The sequence below is a fragment of the Molossus molossus genome, unplaced genomic scaffold, assembly GCF_014108415.1.
Source record: "Molossus molossus isolate mMolMol1 unplaced genomic scaffold, mMolMol1.p scaffold_m16_p_13, whole genome shotgun sequence".
Taxonomy (NCBI): domain Eukaryota; kingdom Metazoa; phylum Chordata; class Mammalia; order Chiroptera; family Molossidae; genus Molossus; species Molossus molossus.
Window position 1 is genome coordinate 72,094,368 of NW_023425348.1, and position 19,635 is coordinate 72,114,002.

A 19,635-nucleotide genomic window follows, 5' to 3' on the forward strand; every position below is an offset into this window, starting at 1 on the left:
CTTTCTTTTTTCCAGACCCCTCAAGGCACTATCTCCCACCAGAGCAAGAGACCAAAGAACCCTTCATTGTTATTGTTATTGTGTTAATTGTTAACTGTTAACTATCCTAAACCCACTGATGTAAAAGAAGTATGTGTCTATTCCTTTTAGTTTTTATCCAATCCTAGAGATCCACCTCCCTTTGCTTTTCTGCTGCCTCCCTAATCTATCATCAATGGATTTCATGTAACCTCCTTAAGTCTTCTTTGATTCTGATGTATAAAATAAGTAGTAAAACTGCCCTTCTCTGGAGCATTTTCTCAGTCCCTTGAGATTTTTGCTTCTCAGCAGTTGTTATTAGTTTGGCTCAAATAAACTCATAAAAAATTCATACCAAATATATATATGTATACATCTATCTATCTATCTATCTATCTATCTATCTATCTATCTATCTATCTATCTTACAGGTTTGGATGTTACTTACCTCAACAGCATCTTCATCATCCCAGAGAAAGAAATTAAAGATTTAACTGAAGGTGGTGGACACATAATGCAGTAATATATAGATCATGTATCATAGAAAGGTACACTTGAAACTTACATGACTCTATTAATGTCATCGCAATAAATTTAATAAAAAATACTCTAACAAAGAGAGTAGTGATTACTAGATTCCATCTTAAGATGATGAATCTGGAAAAGCCAGCAAGTTATACTTTTCATAAAATTTCTGAAGTGCTCTAAGAGGTGAAATAGAGTAGTCTATGACTACTGACTAGCAGATCATTTATATGTACATATTATTGTATAAGGTTATACACACAAAACAGTGTACACTATACTTCATGGGCAATTTGGATAATTTCCAAGGATGAATTTTACTGTATGAGAATTTTGCTTGCTGCTGACTGTAATACAAAACTCTTAGAATAAGATTTATGAATTTCCATATTAAGATGAGATTATTTTTAGCTGTATGAATTTAAAGAGAACAATTTTTTTTTTTTAGAGAAGAGAAACAGCTCTTTGGGCTACAAAGAGTTACCTGAGTGGGTCTTTCAGTTATGCAAATGTAGGTAAGAGTGAGACACTCCTGAATGTTTTTTTTTCCATTCCAGCTTCCCCTCCCTGAGGCCCAGGTACACAAAGCTGATCTCTAGGGAGAAAGTAAATTATTTGCATAAGGAGGGCAGTACCTCCTGGGATGAAGGAACCAGAAGCCCCCTGCTGAACCTCTCCTGCTGGAGACTGTAGTTAGGAAGTCCTCCCCACCATCCCCCAATGGCAGGAAAGGATACCTAGAGACTGGAGGACAACAACAAACTTCCAACTTCCTTGAGGAAGGGGAGCCTGAGGTCAGACTGAGGCTCTGTGACAAAATTCCAATATTCTTCTTTGAAGAAGCATAAGTATCATCTGCTAAAGCTGTGGAGGGCCATTTCTCTACATTGACACCTATATGTGGTACAGTAAGGAACAATGGCAGTGGTGAACACAAGGTAAATGTGAGAACTGGCTTTGGACACAGTAATTTTGAGGTGTGGGGGTTGGGGAAAGACCTAGAGAGAGAGAGGTCCTGGATTTCACTTCTGGGTGCAATTGCTGTTGTTTGCAGTCTGAGTTTATAAAGGGTTTCATGCTGCTTACATAGAAAATCCATTCTTTCATCTTACAAATATTTATTGAGTTCCTTTGTATGCCAGGAAATACTCTAGGCTCTGGGAATAGAGCAGTCAACAAAACAGGCAATAAATTCTGCCCTCTGGGAGCTTATCTTCTGGGTACAGAAAATCTATACCACAGTACCTTAGATGGTGTAAGCCCTAGGGATAAAAATAGAGATAAAAATAAGAGTTTATGTGTATGTGTAAGTGGCTGTTACTGAGGAAGTCTTCACTGAGAAGGTAACATTTGAGGAAGGACCTGAGAAGAAGACAGATAGATACTTAGGCATGTTCCAGGCAGAATGATCCAGGTACCTGAGATCAAAGAAATACTAAGGGAAAGTGTGTAGGAAGGAGACAAAGAGTAGGTGAGTTTCTTTTGGACCAGTTCTGTCTAGGGTCTCATAGACCATCCAAGTTCATTGTAAGGCTTTTAGCTTTTACTCTGAATTAGATTGGAAGTTACTGAAAGGAAAAAAAAAATTAAAAATACAAAAAAGTGAATAATAGATGGTTCTCACACCCAAAGCCAATGACTTCTTTGATCATATTGTGTCCCTCCTAAATCAGTAGCTTCCTTTGCTAGTAGAATAAATTCCTAAATCCCAAAGTGACCTTTGCTTTTCCCTCTATCCTCATCTGCTTTGACTTATCCTCACTCTGACTAAAAACTGTTTCTCAGAATTTCTACTCTCTGTGGTCTGTGCTTTTTCTACATGTTTTTTTCATCTTTCATTTTATTATTTTTATTTTTTTAAAAATTATCTTCACTGTTGAAAGTATTAGATGTCCCTCCTTTTTCCTCTCATTAAGACCCTGTCCCCCACTCCCACCCCTCCCCTCTTCTTGCACTGTTGTCTGTGTTCATTGGTTAGGCATGTATGCACATATGTTCGTTAGTTTATCTCTTCCTGCCCCGATACCCCTTTCCCTCTGAGGGATATGAGTCTGTTCCCTACTTTCATGTCTCTGGATATATATTTTTCATTCTATTCCACAAATAAGTGAGATCATGTGATACTTGTCTTTCTCTGACTGGCTTATTTCACTTAGCATAATGCTCTCCAGGTCCCGCCCTGGCCAGTTTGCCTCAGCGGTTAGAGCGTCGGCCTGTGGTCCAGAGAGACCCGGGTTCAGTTCCCGCTAAGGGCATAATACCTCGCTTGCAGTTTGTCCCCGGCCCTGGTTGGGTTGTGCGGGTGGCAGCCACTTGATGTGTCTGTCCCTTTCACGTTGATGTTTCTCTCTCTCTCTCTCCTTCCCAGTCTATCTGAACAAAATAGGGAAAAATATGGGTGAGGATTAAAAAAAAACAACAACTCTCCAGGTCCCTCCACATCCTCTCAAAGGGTAAGAGATCTTTCTTTCTTGCAGTTGCATAGTATTCCATTGTGTAAATGTACCACAGCTTTTTTATCTACTCATCTACTGATGGACTCTCTTTCCAGATCTTAGCCAGTGCAAATAGCACTGCTATGAACATAGAGGTGCATATATTCTTTTTGATTGGTGTTTCAGTCATCTTGCAATTGCTTATTTATTTTTGTTAATCCTCACGGGAGGATATTTTTCAATTGATTTATATTATTTTCCTTTTTAAACTTATCTTTGTTGTTGAATGTATTACAGAACTCCTGTTTTTTCCCCCCATTGACCCCCTCCTCCCCACTCTGGCCCACCTCCTATCTTCCCCACACTATAGTGTATGTCCATTGGTTATGCATATATGCATATAAGTTCTTTGGTATATCTCTTCCTGCCCTCCCTCCCCCCTTCCCTTTGTGGTTCCTCAGTCTAAACAACCAATTTGTACTTCTTAATTCCTTCATCTTTTTCACCCAGCCCCCCAGCCCCCTCCCACCTGGCAACCAACAAAAAGTTCTCTGTATCTATGAGTCTATTTCTGTTCTGCTTGCTCATTTTGTTTGTAGATTTAAAGTATTTATTGCCACTTTATTGTTCATATTTTTGTTGTTCTTCTCCAAGAAGACCCAGCAGCATTTTATATAATACTCCTTTAGCTTTTTCTTGTCTGGGAAACTCTTGATATGTCCATCGATTCTAAATGACAGCTTTGCAGGATAGAATAATCTTGGTTGTAGGTCGTTGCTTTTCATCACTTTGATATCTCTTGCCACTTCTTTCTGGCTTGCAAAGCTTCTTTGGAGAAATCAGCTGACAGCCTTATGGACACTCCTTTGTAAGTAACTAAAAGCTTTTCTTTTGCTGCTTTTAAGATTCTCTCTTTGTCTTTAACCTTTGTCATTTTGATGATGATGTATCTTGGTGTGGACCTCTTTGGGTTCATCTTGTTTGGGAATCTCTGTGCTTCCTGGACTTTTATGTCTATTTCCTTCACCAAGTCAGGGAATTTTTCTGTCATTATTTTTTCAAATAGGTTTTTAATTTCTTGCTCTCTCTTTTCTTCTGGCACCCCAACGATGTGAATGTTGGTATACCTGAAGTTGTCCCAGAGACTCCTTACACTACCCTCATTTTTATTTTATTTTTTTTGTATTCTTTGTTCTGATTGGGTGTTTTTTGCTTCATTATATTCCAAATCAATGGTGTGCTTCTTGGCTTCACCTACTCTACTATTGATACCCTATAAATTATTATTATTATTTTCTATCCTCACCCGAGGACATTTCTGCATCCATCCTCAAATAGAGAACGAGGACGAGAGAGAAAGGGAAACATCAACGTGGGAGAGACACATCAAGTGGTTGCCACCCACACGACCCAACCAGGGCCGGTGACAAACTGCAACCGAGGTACATGCCCTTAGCGGGAACTGAACCCGGGTCTCTCTGGACCCCAGGCCGATGCTCCAAACGCTGAGCCAAACTGGCCAGGGCTGAACATTATTTCAGTTAGTGCATCCTTTGTTTCTGAGTGGTCCTTTTTTATGCTCTTGAGGTCATCACTAAGTTCCTTGACATTATATCACTAAGTTCCTTGAAATTCTCACTAAATTCATTGAGCATCCTTCTAACTAGTGTTTTGAACTCTGCATCTGTTAGATTGCTTGTTTCCATTTTGTTTAGTTCTTTTCCTGGAGTTTTGTTCTTTTATTTGGGACATGTTTCTTTGTCTCCTCATTTTGGCTGTTTCCCTGTGATTGTTTCTATGTATTAGGTAGAGTTGCTATGTCTCCTAGGCTTCCTAGGGTGGCCTGTTGTAGTAGGTGTCCTATAGGGTCCAGTGGTACAGCCTCCCTGGTCACCCCAGCTGGGCTCTCTAGGTACATCCCTCGTGTGGACTGTCCACTCTTTTGTTGTAATTGAGTCTTAATTGCTGTTGGCACATCAACGGGAGGGATTTACTCAGGCTGCTCAGCTGCAAGGACTGACTGTGCCCACTGACCACTGACCTCTGACTACCTTGGAGGATCAGCTGTGCAGGGCCCACCACAGAGAGCAAGACTTACTTCAGCAGGGCCCTAGTACCCACTAAATCTACTCTTTGGGTGTGTCCCTTATGGAGGTGGTTGGGTGGTGATGCTTTGACATGGTCTGAAGGTGTCCACTGGGTGTGCTGGCTCTGGGGCAAGGTCAGCCTCTGCTTGTGATCTACCTGGGCCCACCAGGCATAAGCTACAAAGCAATCTACAGATGGCTTCTTCTTGCACTGGTCTTGGAGGTGCCCCAGCAAAGCCAAGCTGTGAACCAAGGCTGGTTGCTACTATTGCCAGTCCTGGGGCCAGTTAGCTAGAGGTATGGGGCTCACTGAGGCCAGATGTTGCTTGTTTGGGAGAATTTAGGAAAATCTGAAGCAAGAGCCAAGACAAGCCAATCCTATGGAAAAGCCATTGGACATAGCTTGGGTGGGCCACAAAGTTGGGTGGAGCAGGACCTCAGGGAATTACCAGGGCAAGGCAAACAGTGTGAGCCAGGTTACTGGAGTCCCAGATATTCCATTGACCTTTAGAGTGGAAGGGAGGGAGGCGGAGAGAAACTTCAATGTGAGAGAGACCCATCCATTGGTTACATCTGGCACAACTGCAGGACCTCGACCAGGGCCTGGGATAGAACCTGCAACCCAGGTATGTGCCCTTGACTGGGAATTGAACCTGCCTACGCTGTAACCACTGAGCCAAACCTACTAGGGCTCATCTTTCATTATATATATATATATATATATATAATTTTTAGAGAAAGAGGGAGAGATAGAAACATCAATGTGAGAAAGAAACATTGTCTGCCTCCTGCATCGCCCCCTCCCTCACCACTGGGGATAGAGCCTGGAACCTGGGCATGTGCCCTGACTGGGAATCAAACCGGGACTTCTCAGTCCATGGGAGGACACTCAATCCACTGAGCCATACTAGCCGGGCTCATCTTGCATTTTATTATTTTTTTTCATCTTGCATTTTAAAAGAGAATTTAACATTATGAAAACTTTTCCATTTTTTTTCAAACTATAAGAGAAAGTTTACTTAGTGAATTACAGAGGCAAAGGAAAGGCCCTAGAAGGAAGGAAGGAAGGAAGGAAGGAAGGAAGGAGGAAGCCCTTGGGAACTTAGGAGGCAGACATGTGAAGGTAATGCCTGGGGGGAAGAGAAAGCATGGAAAAGGAGCTGGTGTGCTCCTCGGAGAGAGCACTAACATTTCTTCTTCTCTCTCTCTTTTTTTTTTTTACAAACTTTATAAAAGGGTAAATCGGGAGCTTTAAAACATTTTCTGGAGGTTGTTGTTCAGAATGGATTAAAGAGGAAAGTGCCTGGAGATAAAGAGATTAAGTTAGGAGACAATAGCTACAGAGGACGACTTGAATTAATAGTGTTCATTTACTTATTTAGCAACATCTACTGAAGACAACTATAAATCAGTCACTGTATCAGACATTGGCAATACAATGGTTTAAAAAATGATGACAGAATCCCTTCCTGGAATTTACAAGTACTAATGTCAGGGACAGAAAGGGGAAAAAAAATCTTCATTTTCAACTTCTTCATAGATGTAGCAATGCCACAAAACAGCAGAAAGGAAGCCTTCCATTAGAGCTGAACTAGAGAAATGTTTTGTAAAATTTCTGAAAATTTAAAGTTCTAGTGGAATGTTTTTCCTGTTTAACTTATTTTCTATTACTGTAACTTTGTCCTTTGAGGAATGTTTTTATCCTTTTTTGGTTCTTTTAACTATTGCTTTTTAAAAAATCAAAAGTAAATAATACTAAGTGAAAAGGAATGGCTAATATGCAGCTGTGGCTCTGAGAGACACTCATTGCTTTTCTATTTTGGAAGACTTTTCAACTGGTTATCCTCCCTAACTTGAAGAAAACAACTGTCATTTGAAAATCTTATTTGCAACTGCCTCAGGGCATACTTTTCTCTTTTAAAGGCATCCTCCAAAACACTCGTCTCCCGGATTGCAAAGCAGCAGAGAATAAAACAGTAGTATTAAATATGCAGCAATTTGCCACTCCCTTTGCCCTGCCCAGTTCTGCAACGGAAAATGGGGGTGGGGGTGGGGGATGTGTAGGATAAATAGGTATGTGGTATATATTCAATCCTCCTAATGAAGATTATGTAGGGAACAAAGGGCATTTTCAACGTTCAGAGAAAGGTGTTCCATCCCCCCAAAGTTAATCATTAATTCAGAACAGAAGGAAACTATTAAAAATAAAAAATCCTTCGGGATGATAGGTATTTAGGTCAGTTGTTGCCTATGGAAAAGGAAAGAGGGAGTGCAGACCAGGGCTCTGCTGTATAACCTTGGGCAGTTCACCTAAACTTCTTCGAACCCCTGTCCTAGTTTAAGAGTTTGGAGCAAAGACCACTAAGGTTCCTTCAACTCTAAAATTCTATAGTTCTATAACTGCGTTGTTTGAGATGGGCCATTCTGTCGATTCCCCAGTCTCCGGGAGGGAGGTAACTAATCTCTGGGAGTGGAATTGACAACTTGGTGGGGAAATATCCATGCAGAGGCGGGTGAACTCCACATTACTGGCGTTTAGAATTTAGGGATGTTCTTGGGAAATTTCCAAGAGGGCCCTTCCCCCGTTCTTTAACCTGATTTTACAATTTTCTTGACTTTTTGGGATAGGGAAGCGGGAAGGGCCTATGTTAGATTGGGAGTGTTCACTTTACCAAGCATTTCCCCTTTCCTTATTTTTGGACCTTAAACAAACAAACAAAAACAAACAAACAAAACGACTTCAAAAAACAAACCCTGAAGAGGTGGAGGGGGAAACTATGATCCCAGGATCTCGAAAGGCCTGTTAAAATCCTGCTTCCGCATTTTCATCCTTTCTTTGGGGGTTAGGAGCTTTTTTAAAATACATATTTTTGGCGGAGTGGGCCTAGGGAATTGAGGTTCAGAAGGGCAGAGGGGCTGCCGTGACGGAGCCCGGATCGGGTCCACGCGGGCCGCCAGGCGGGCTCGGAGGTACAAGGGCGCGGCTGCGAGCGAGCGAGCGGGCGGGCCCGGGGAGGGGCTTCGCGGAGGCGCCGCGGCCGGAGCCGGCAGGGCCGCCCGGGCTCAGCGCGCAGCGCGGCCGGGCGGGTGGTGGCGCTGCGGAGGCCGGCGAGCGCGGAGGAGGGGCGCGAGACTGGGGCGGCCGGCCGCAGCTGCCTCGGTGACGACTGCCGGCAGCGCGGCGACCTGAGGAGACCGAGCGGCGGCCCCGCCGACTTCGCCTCTCGCGGCTGCCTTCCTCCCCCTCCTCTCGGCAGGGGCGTCCAGAATGGGCCCCACCCGCCGTGGGCCCCGCACCCCGCGCCTGCCGTAGGCCCCAGCAGTCGGAGGCCGACCGGCCGGCCTCAGCACCCCTCGCCCCAGCCAAACCCCGCCAAGCCGTCCCCAACCCAAACCCCCGGGAAGAAGATGAGGGAGACGGGCCCGGCGCTCAGCAGCCAGAGCAGCAGCAGCGGTCGAGGGAGGGTGTTTCGCCGTTTCCTCTCAGCCGCCAGGACAAGATGGCAGCGGCCGCGGAGAGGGGCTGAGCCCGGGCTGGGTGGTGCCGCCTGCTGAAGCGCCTGGCTCCCTGTCCCCGGCACGGCCCCGCACCCCACCCCGGACATGCTCAGGGCTGCGGCCGCCCGAAGAGGGGAGAGCGCAGGCCTCTAGGAAGGTAAGGGAGCAGGGCGTGGGGTGGGGGCGACTAGATCGTTCGCGGGGCCAGGGGCCCCTCCGCGGGGACCCCGCTGGGCCCGACACCCCGAAGCGGGGCGCGTACCCGTCAGCGTTCTGCAACCCCCATATGCATCTCCTGCGCTCTCGTGCTGCGCGTTTCCGCCCGCCCCCCGCGGGTCCAGGCGTCTCCCTCGAGGCGGGGGCCGCCCCAGACTGGAGGCCGCCGGACGTGGGGGCCGCGCGTGGTTCCTGCGCGCGGTGGCGCAGCCTCCGGGAAGCCGCGCTGGGGCCGAGCCTCCCCTTGCCAAGGTTGCGCAACGGCCCTTCCCAGCAACCGAAGTTTTGTTTGGTCTCACGGTGCCTCTCCCCCCACCGCTGCCCTAGGCCGTCACTACGGATACCTCTTGCCTTTCGTTAAGGGGAACAAACACAAACACGCGCGCGCGCGCGCAACTCGAGCGCCCCGGCCGATGGCTGCGTCCCTGGCTTTGTGGCCCAGTCGCCAGCGTCGCCGAGCGGCGGGCTTGGAGCGTGTCAACTCTGGGGACGTGAGTGCGTGTGATTGTTGGGGAGGAGAAATGTGATCCGCCGCGGCGCGTCCTCTGCCGCGGCCCGAGGAAGGCGTGGCGGCCGCGCGGCGGGGCTGTTGCCGGCTTCTCGTTACGGTGGCTGCTGCCCGCGTCCCTTCGCGACGCTAGGAGAAGTCGCGGAAGGATTTGGGATGAGAATGGCTGTTTTCCCTTCGGGAGGGAGAAGGCTGTTTTAAAATGGTACGTTTCTCAGCGGAGCCTGTTGTTGCCTAGTCTTATTTCTGTTTGAATAATTGCTGCGAAGGGTGTGTGTGTGTAAATTACCTTGGACCTGTTACAAAGTAGTCATAGCATGTTCAGTCCTTGAACCGTGTTTTCACAACCTCTTGCTGCCCTGGTTAGAATTTATTTTTCCACCTGTCAGTTCGCTGCTTCTAATTATAAAGAGCTTCTGTTAGCAGCAGTGAAGTTTTTCAGATTATCAGCCAGTTTACCGGGAAGTCTTAATGGTTAATTCTGTTGTCAACTTTGATGTCTCTCTGGTACAGGGCTGGGAAAGTAAGCTGGTAAACCAGTCTGTGCTTGTGCTTATGTGTGTGTACCTTCTGACAGTTTGAAAATCGGCTGAATTCTTAAAAAAAAAAAAAAAAAAATTTTTTTTTTAAGGTATTTGCTTGTTATCTGTAGCTTCTGAAGTGGTGGAAGTACTATTCAAAGCATTTCAGGTTCCTCTCCCCCAAAGTTTTAACTGCTGGGCGCTTTAAAATTTTAAGAGATTCCACCTTTGCTCAAATTTTTGTTGAAAACTTCTGAACGGGATCGGTGGGTTTTGTTTGTTCCCAACTAAAACAGTCTAATCCTGCATTCTCGTTTAATTTTTCAGAAGATGGGCAAGCCTGTTTGATAAGTCTAGATTTTGCTTATGTTTGCAAGCACAGTGCTAATTTTATACAGTGAGCCATGATAAGGTTTTGATAGGTCATGATTAAACAGAATTTAAGTAAACAAAATGACTGGCCTTTTTATAAAAAATAATTTTTATAGCTTTATTTGTTACCTTATGCCTCCATGCCACTTAACAGTAATTGAAATGTAACCAACCACATAAAGTCCTTTACTTTTAAATCAACAAGGCATTTCTTGGTATATTTATGAGTGCATTCATACATTTTTGGGAGCTTTTATTTATGGAATATAATGTTTAATCTCTTTAAAGATTATGCTTTTATTGTTAAAGCCCTGGCTGGTTTGGCTCAGCGGTTGGAGCCTCGGCCTGTGGACAAAAGGGTCTCACTCAGGCTTGTACCTGGGTTGCAGGTTCCATTCCCAGCTCCCCCACTTCGGATCATGTGGGAGGCAACCAGTTGATGTGTCTCCCTCACATCTGTGCTTCTCTCTCTCTCCCTTCCACTCTCTCTAAAAATCAATCAATGGAAAAAGATCCTCAGGTGAGGATTAACAATATATAAAAAATAAATAAAACCAGGCAAGACAAGCTTGAAATCTAGAACAGAACCAGCCATTAAATGTTTCAATTTTATATTTGGACATTGCTGACTACAGTAGCTAAACATACATATTAGGCAAGCAGATGATAACATGGTGAGCCAGTCTTAGTTTATTGTCATAATACCTTTTCCATTGAACTAGTCATTATCTTGCTTGTAAACCAGTCATTGGCTTCTAGGCATGGAGTTTTAGAGTCACATAAAAGTGGATGGTTTTTATGAGATAACTCTTCTTGTAAACATGCTTGCAAAGAAGCTTCAGATCATACTATTTTAATTTTTTGGATGTTCTGTCATGGAATACCATAAAATAAGGTACAAATTACAGAGGTAGGTTGCTGTAGCTGGTATGGCAGGGCACGTAAGTATTTTTTTAATGCAAGGCATTGAAAGCCCCCTTGCAACTTAAAATAGCAACAGTTGTCAAATGAACTTCTTTATTAAACTTTTGTTTTCAATATTTGATACATGAACACTGAAGATATATGAGTAAGGGGCAAATGTAAATTTCAGATTGCTGAGATACAGTTTCCCATCTATTGAACGGTATACTTCTTTGCATGTTATTTCCCATTTGAATGTTAGAAAGATTTATTTTGGTAACTTTCGAAGTTAACTTAATTTTGCTAGGTAAAAGGAGTTATCTTTCTTAAGATGCTGTTCTCAGTCTGGCAGTTCACTAAGGGTGATGACATGGTAGGTTAGAATTGCATTATTGGTGGTTAATTTAAAGGCTTAAAATGTTTCCATGGCAGGTTTACATTTGAGTTTGGAGATGGCAATATTTAGACTTAAGGGCATTTGTTCTAGGAACTTTGAAATTCTCCATATTTAAAATACCTCTTTAGAGTTATTTTTGTCTCTTAACTGTTACAGGATACAAAGTAACTTGCTATATGTGACTATATTGTTGCTGCTAAAAGAAATGTTCATGTAAAATTTCTGGGTTTGCAGCTGTCCTAATTTCCTAGTGTCTGAAGTTGAGACTTCTAATGTGGTATGTTTAACTTGGAAGTTACTTCCAGACAAACTACTAGAATTTTGCTAAAATGTTAAAAAATTGCCTCTCCCCACATAATTTGATGAAAACTTTGTGTCATGGGTAACCCTTTCTGTATAAGCCTAAATAAGTCATTTTAAATGCCCTTACTGGCTTTGGATCCAACTGCTTAAAAAGTATATCTTGCCTAGTACCTTTAAGCACCTAGAGTTGAATAGGGATATATATTTGGAGTAGAAGTTTTAAACCAGGGGAGGTTTTTAGAACAGCCAGAGCACTTAATGTGACCGACTTTAGGAAATACAGTCCACTTCTCTTGGTTGGCTTGGTATAATTAAGAGTGGTTTGGTGGAAAAAAAAACAACCTTAACATTAGCATGCTGATTATGTAGCTTTGCCTTGGCTGCTTATTTTTTTATTTTATTTTTATTTTTTGGTATGTACCCCTAGCGGGAACCGAACCCGGGACTCTCTGGCCTACAGGCTGATGCTCCAACTGCTGAGCCAAACCGGCCAGGGCTTGACTGTTTATTTGGAACTTATCTTAATCACTGTTGGGACCAAGCTAGAATAGAGGTGGAGGATGTATGTTATGTATTTTACCCAACTATTTGTCAAATTAGACCTTGACCTATTTAGCAGTTCAGGTTGTTCTCCTCAGTTCATACTTGGGCCATATGTCACTACATAAAGGCAACATATTGCCTTGATTCTGAGGCACACCGCTGTTGTGCTAAGGGACTTAGAGTCTCTACTCTTACTACTTGAGTGGAAATGAAAAGAACTGGATGAATATTGAAGATACTGTATCTTTAGGCTGCCATTTGTGGTTTGGGACAGTTGAAACATTTAACTGATTTACTTTATCTTTTATGTTTAGTGATTAATACAAAGCCGGTACTTTAACAAATATTTTATATTTTTATTAAAATTTTTTATTTCTTGATTTGAGAGAGAGATAGAAAGAAAAACGATTTGTTGTTCCACTTATTTGTGCATTCATTGGTTGATTCTTGTATGCGCTCGCTCTGAGTGGGGATGAAACCCACAGCCTTGGTGTATTGGGACTACCCTCTAACTGAGCTATCTGGCCATGGCCCCAAAATCAGTACTTTTGAAATCTGTCTTTTTCAAACAGGAAGGATTTGAAATGAAACAAACTAAAGACAATAGTTTTACCTTAAATGTATTTTGTTACTTTGACCCAAACAATTTCTCTAATTTTCTAAAAGGCAGAGTTTTTTTTTTTTTTTCCCCTGTGGGAGAGTGAGAATGACCAGTGGGGCAGGTAAGGTAGAGGAAGCTGGGCCATAGTGGGCAGCAGAGATTGGTTTAATTAGATTTGGGAGACTCAGAGATCTGTTTTGACTTAAATGTTGAAGTTACTAGAGACCAACATTCGCTTAGTTATAGTAATTTAATATTGTGGTACCTTGGGGGAAAGATTAAGAATATGCTGTGACACCCTGGTCAGGTGCCTCAGCCAGTTGGAGCATCATCCAGTACACCAAAAAGGTGGCAGGTTCAATTCCAGTCAGGGCACATACCTAGGTTTCAAGTTTGATCCCTGGTCCAGGCGTGTACTGGAAGCTACCAACTGATGTTTTTCTCTTACATCGATGTTTCTCTCCCCACTCTCTCTCTCTCTAAAATAAATTTAAAAAATAACAACAACATATCCTCCAGTGAGCATTAAAAAAAAAAAAATTGAGTATGCTGTGACACCTGCTAAGTGATCAGTCTTGTGAAATAGTATCTGCTCATCATCCTCGACCAGTTTTTAAAAATCCTGTCCCCTTTGTCTTTGTGTCTTTTGTTTTTCAATCTGAAAGACTTCCCCTTAAATTAGAATTTAGAGAATATAAACTTTCTGTCCAATTTAAAAAAATTTTATGTTATAGGCCTGACTTGAAATTGAAAGTGTGAAGAGCATAGAACATATTATTGCTATTAAAATGAGTTTGAGCTCTGGCTGGTGTGGCTCCATGGTTAGAGCGTTGGCCTGCAAACCAATGAGTCTCGAGTTCAATTTTGGTCAAGGGCATATACCTCGGTTGCAGTTCCTCACCGGCCCTGGTCAGGGTTGTGCAGGAGGCAACTAGACTATGTGTCCGTCTCACATTGATGTTTCTTTCTCCCTCTCTCCCTCCGACTCCATCTGAAGATAAATAGAAAAAAAATGTCCAGTGGTGAGGATTGAAAAAAACAAAACAAAAAAAAACACAGGAAAGAAGTGGAGATTTAGAGACTAATAATAAGGGAACTGTAGTACTCTGTTCATTTGAACTGTGCTTTTTCTTTTAGGTAAAGACCTTAATTGTAAAAGCTGGATCCTTTAGAGTATAACTCTTGGTTGCCTTGAAAATAAAGGATTGATGGGGGGGTCAGAGAAATTCTTTTTTATTTCATATAATTGTTAATGCACCTTTTCTAATATGAGAAAATTGTTTAGGATAGATAATAAAAGAATCACATGAACACAATATTAGTTACTCTCTTCCCCTTTAAAATTTTGTAGCCATTTATTATAAATTATGTTTGATTACATACGGCTTACCAAGAAAATTGTCTTTAAGATTTGATAAACAGTATGAAACTTGGCTGTATTTGATTAGCCAATTATTCCAATTTAGAAATTTTTAAGAAAGTATTTGACTTACTAAAAAACATTTATATTAACTTCCAATTCTTGAACTTCCCCTTACTTAGTTGCATATTATACATAAATTAAAAAATATATTACAGTTTTTGAAAAATAACTTGCTTAGAAAATATTTCCTGTCCCATAAAGCAGTTATATAAAGGCCTAAAAATCATTTGCATGTATTTTGACTGTGTTATCTGTTTAATAATACAATGAGAGTCTTGTAGGTTGGGTAAACTATACGACTTTAGATAAATAATGCTACAGTCTTAGTCTAGTTTATAAGTTAGATTAAGTGATAACATATTGAAAATTGAACCCGACTTTCTAGAGACATTTTTTTAACGTATAATTTAAACGAATACTTCTGAGGGCTTAAATATGTAATTTGTTACAATTTCTATTGAGATTAAATAGGGTACAGTAACAAAATGCAAATTACAAGTTGTGATGCTATGCTTCAGTACATTTTCAAAACAAAATAAAAACATGATTTGTGCCAACTTATAATCAATTTTGGTGGAGAAGGTACAAGTATCCCTGCAGAATATTATAGTTTTGTATTTTATATATTTAATCCTCTCCTGAGGATTTTTTTATATTTTATTTTTTATTGATTTTAGAGGACAGGAGTGGGAGAGAAAGAAACATTGATTAGTTGCCTTCTCTAGGTGCCCTGACTGGAACCTGGATATGTTGACTGGAATCAAACCTGCAATCCTGTGATGCTCCTACCAACTAAGCCACATTGGCCAGGGCTGTAGTTTCATATATTTTAGTTAGATAGGAATAGTATTGGGTTAAAAAATATTATATTTTAATCTGTTTAGCGTACTTAAAATTGTTTTTATAGCTGGATCAGACTGACCACAAATGAAAAGTTTATTAATGGTAGATGAAACAATAATAAAATATAAGCATGAAAACTGTCTTATCTAGTACATATTTGAGCCACTAAGTGCAAAGTTCTGTGCTATGAATGAAGAGAATTTAGATGTGACCCCCTTGCCCTGGCCAGTTTGGCTTAGCTGTTAGAGCTTCAGCCTGCGGTCCAGAGAGACCTCGGTTCGGTTCCCGCTAAGGGCACATACCTCGGTTGTAGTTTGTCCCCGGCCCTGGTTGGTTGTGCGGGTGGCAGCCACTCGATGTGTCCCTTTCACATCGATGTTTCTCTCTCTTCCTCTCTCTCCCTCCCACTCTATCTGAACAAAAAATGGAAAAATGTCCTCAGGTGAGGATAAAAAAAAAAAAAAAGATGTGACCCCTTGCTTTGAGCAAGTAGTAGGTGAAATTAGCTAAGTACTGTCAATTTGTATATGTGCGTGAGTTGGAAAACACTGCCTGAGAAAAATAATGATTTGAATATAGCACGATCAGGTTTCTTAAGACTGTTCATTTCATTTTGTTAAACATGAGATATTTAAATTGCCAGGAATAGTTCAGTTTCTAAAAGTCGTGTGTTAGTATTTACCACTCTTACCACAGAGCCAAAAATATAATTTAAAAATATGAACAAGCCCTGTCCTGTTTTGCTCAGTGGTTAGAGCCTTGGCCCTTGGACCCAAGGGGTCTTGGTTTGGGTTCTGGTCAAGGGCACATACCTGGGTTGCAGGTTTGATCCTGAGCCCTGGTTGGGGTCCTGTGCAAGGCAGCCAATCCATGTGTCTCTCTCACATTAGAGTTTTTCTTTCTTTCTCTTCCTCCCTCGCTCCCTCCCTGCCTCTCTAAAAAAAAAAAAATCAATGGAAAAATGTCCTCGGGTGAGGATTAACAACAACAACAAAAAAATGTGAACAAAAATTCTATGAATTTTATTTTGGTGATAAACCTTTCCATCAAGTCTAACCAGTTAAATAGTGTACTGGGCTTACAAAGACAATGCTGTATGTTAATTTAAATCAAGGGGAAGATCACCCTGACCCTGTAACTCAGTTGATTAGAGCATCAATCCTATATGCCAAGGTTGTGAGTTTGATCCTTGGTCAGAATACATACAAGAATCAACCAGTAAATGCATAAATAAGTGGAACAACAAATTGATGTTTCTTTCACCCTCTCTCTCCCTCCCTTCCTCTTCTCCATTCTCCTTTCTCCCTCTTCCTCTATCGCTCTCCCTTCTGCCTGTCCCTCCCTCCTTTCCTCTTCCCCCTTCTTCTCTCTCTCAAAATCAATAAAAATTTAATAAAATAAGTAAAGGGGAAGGTCATATTTTTCATATATAGTTAATAATTCAGTTCTCTTCCTTCTGGGTATAATTCTTTCATTACCTGACAAAATTCTAATAAGTTTACCTTCTAAAATTGGATTATTACCTTTTTTCAAAGTTTAGGATGCAACACTCTCCATACCTCATTTCTATGCCAACCTGTGGAAAGAGAATAGAAGGGGAAAATAGGGTATAGACAGAATTCAATTTTAAGGTATTTTTTAAGAATATTGAAATTGCTAGCTGTAACTTATTTGAAAGCACTAAAGAAGAGATATTGTTTGTATATTTAATTTGTGTAAATCAAAAGTATAATTAACTTGGTTCTTAAAGCAGAGACATGCAAAGGGCAAATATTGAATTGTGTTGCTCTTATAATTGTATGATATATTATTTAAAAAAATAAAAAAAAATTTTTTTCTTTATTGATTTTAGAGAGAGAGGAAGGGAGAGGGAGAGAGAGAGCTAGAAACATGAGCGAGAACATTGATTGGCCTCCTCCTGTACGTCCCCCACTGGGGATTGGGCCCACAACCTGGGCATGTGCCCTGACCGGGAATCGAACCAGTGACCTCTTGGTGCATGGGTCTATGCCCTGCCACTGAGCCACACTGACTCAGCTGTATGATATATTATTAAGTGAAATTTGACAATTTTGATCTTTTGTACATGTATATTTAAAATGGAATTCTGTATCAAAACTTACTTAGCCCTGACCAGTTTGGCTCAACGACTGAGCATCGGCCTGCAGACCAGAGAGTCCTGGGTTCGGTTCCCGCTAGGGGCATGTACTAAAAAAAACAAAAAAACCAAAATACTTACTTAGGGTGTTAAGGACTATAACACAATGGTTTACCAATAGCTTTTGAGTAGAAAATAGCTGAAACGTTTGCCTTGTAAATTGCCCTGTCTAAGGCTCAATTTATAACCTATTAGAAGGTAACTTAATATTACATTTTAGGGAAAGGTTACATTTAAAAATATAAAATAGTATCTGAACTGTTTCTTCAGGTCAGAAACCATGTCTTCAAGATTTTTATATTTCTAAAGTGACTAAAAGACATTGGGGACTCAAATATTATTATTACTAATTATTATTATTATTATTATTGTAATAAAGCTAATCAAATACAGACAATGCTGTAGTCTGCCTATATCCCTTGATCAAAGTATTGTATCTTTATTGAGTAGCTTGACAAGTACCTGACGAGGCACTTGTGAATGTGTCACATACATATTTGACTTTTCAAAAACTACTCTACCCCGCAACCTCTTTTACTTGTAGCACATGAGTCTGTTTCCCACATAGAGGTCAATAGGCATGAACTTTCTCCAGATTTTGTGTTTTCACTACTTTCTCAAGGAAAGCAACATCCCTTTCCCTCCAGGATTTCCCCCTATTTTCTGTTGTGAATTTCATCCTCAGTTGTGTTTTTCAGCATCTTGAACTTATCCAACAACTTCAAGTTCCCCCTTTTTATTGCTTGGCCCCTTTTTTCTTCATCTTTTTAGAAGGTATCTGGGATTTTAAGCAGTCATCTTTTAATTGGGTCTCCTTAAGTCTATGGACCTATTTTCCCTTTTTTGTTTTCTTCCAAACTTCTTAAATGTGGGCTGTAGCCTCTATCTGAATTTCTGTTCACTTCTTAGCCCTTGACAGCATTACTCTGTCAATTCCACTCTACAGTAGGTTTATTCATAGCTTATGCATTTCTCCAGCTGATTGCATAATCTATAGTATACCCTACTCAAGTCAGCTCATCTTTTGAACTGTCTATGATCTCCTTTTTCCCTTACAGGTAGCTCAACCTGAATTGATTACCTTATTTCCAGATTTGTTTTTTTTCCCCCCCTGTATTTCCTTTTCATATCATCACTCATTTTTCTTTAAAAAATTTTTTTATTTATTGATTTCAGAGAGCGAGAGCGAGAGAGAGAAACACCAGTCTGTCATTCCACTTATTCATGCATTCATTTGTTGATTCTTGTGTGTGCCCTGACCAGGAATTGAGCTGAACCCCCACCCTTGGTGTATTGGCATGATACTCTAACCAACTGACCTAGCCATCTAGGGCCTCATTTCTATTGCTGTTTATGTTTGAAACTTTAAATTAAAAAAAAGAAAAAAATGCAACTTCAAGCTGAATTAAACTTTCTTAATCACTTTTTAATCTTTTTATGTTGATGGCATTTAAAAAGTTTCTTTAGCCAGATAAGTGGAAGGTTTTCTTATTTTAATTCTGATACACATAATTTTATAGTGTCATGTATGGCAGTGTGGCTTTTTACACTAATGTAAAAAATATTTTTTTAGTGTTTCTATGGGGCTTGAAGAAATATTTGTGTGACCCTTGCTAAGTCTATATAAATCTGCAGTTTTAGTTCACAGCTTATAACAAGCAACCCAACAGTGTGTCACTTTATTTTTTAATTAAAAAAATTCTCACCTGAGGATTTATCTTCAGATAGAGTGGGAGTGAGAGAGAGAGGGAAGGAAAGAGGAATGGGGAGGAGGTAGGGAGGGAGAGAGAGAGAGAATGAGAAAGAAAGAGAAAGAGAAACATCAATGTGAGAAAGACACATTGATTGGTTGTCTCCCACAGGACCCTGATCGGGGCCGGGGACTCAACCGCAACTAAGGTACATTCCCTTGACCAAAATCGAACTCACGACTCTTTGGTCTGCAGGCCAATGCTCTAACCACTGAACCAAACTGGCCAGGACAAGAGATCTTTCTTTTTTATAGATGCATAGTATTCCATTTTGTACATGTATCACAGCTTTTTGTCCATTCATCTATTGATGGGCACTTGGGCTGTTTGTTCTGTAGTTTTTATCTGGCTTTCTTAAGGAAACCTGTTATAAATCTCTACCCTGTCCCCTTCCTCAAATTTATCAAGAGAATAAGAAAGAAATCTTTATTTTTTCTTAACATACTCTCTTTTCTGTTCCCTCTATTGTTTCTGACTTGATATGATAGAGCTTCCTGAAGCACAAGATTTCCTGAAGCCATGATGAAACACCA

At 41.1% G+C, this 19,635-nt stretch overlaps 1 protein-coding gene across 6 annotated transcripts in view; it reads left to right on the plus strand.

Moving 5' to 3' along the window:
- The first annotated feature begins 8,213 nt into the window (after positions 1–8,213).
- Positions 8,214–19,635, plus strand: part of HIPK3 (homeodomain interacting protein kinase 3) — a 110,106-nt gene continuing 98,684 nt past the window's right edge. For 2 of the 6 annotated variants that reach the window (XM_036260172.1, XM_036260176.1), the window contains exon 1: positions 8,214–8,720. The gene's annotated coding sequence lies outside the window, so the exon portion shown is untranslated. Of the gene's footprint in view, positions 8,721–9,099; positions 9,493–19,635 lie in introns of those variants that run through there. The other 4 variants (XM_036260170.1, XM_036260175.1, XM_036260169.1 and 1 more) reach the window with 4 other exon arrangements.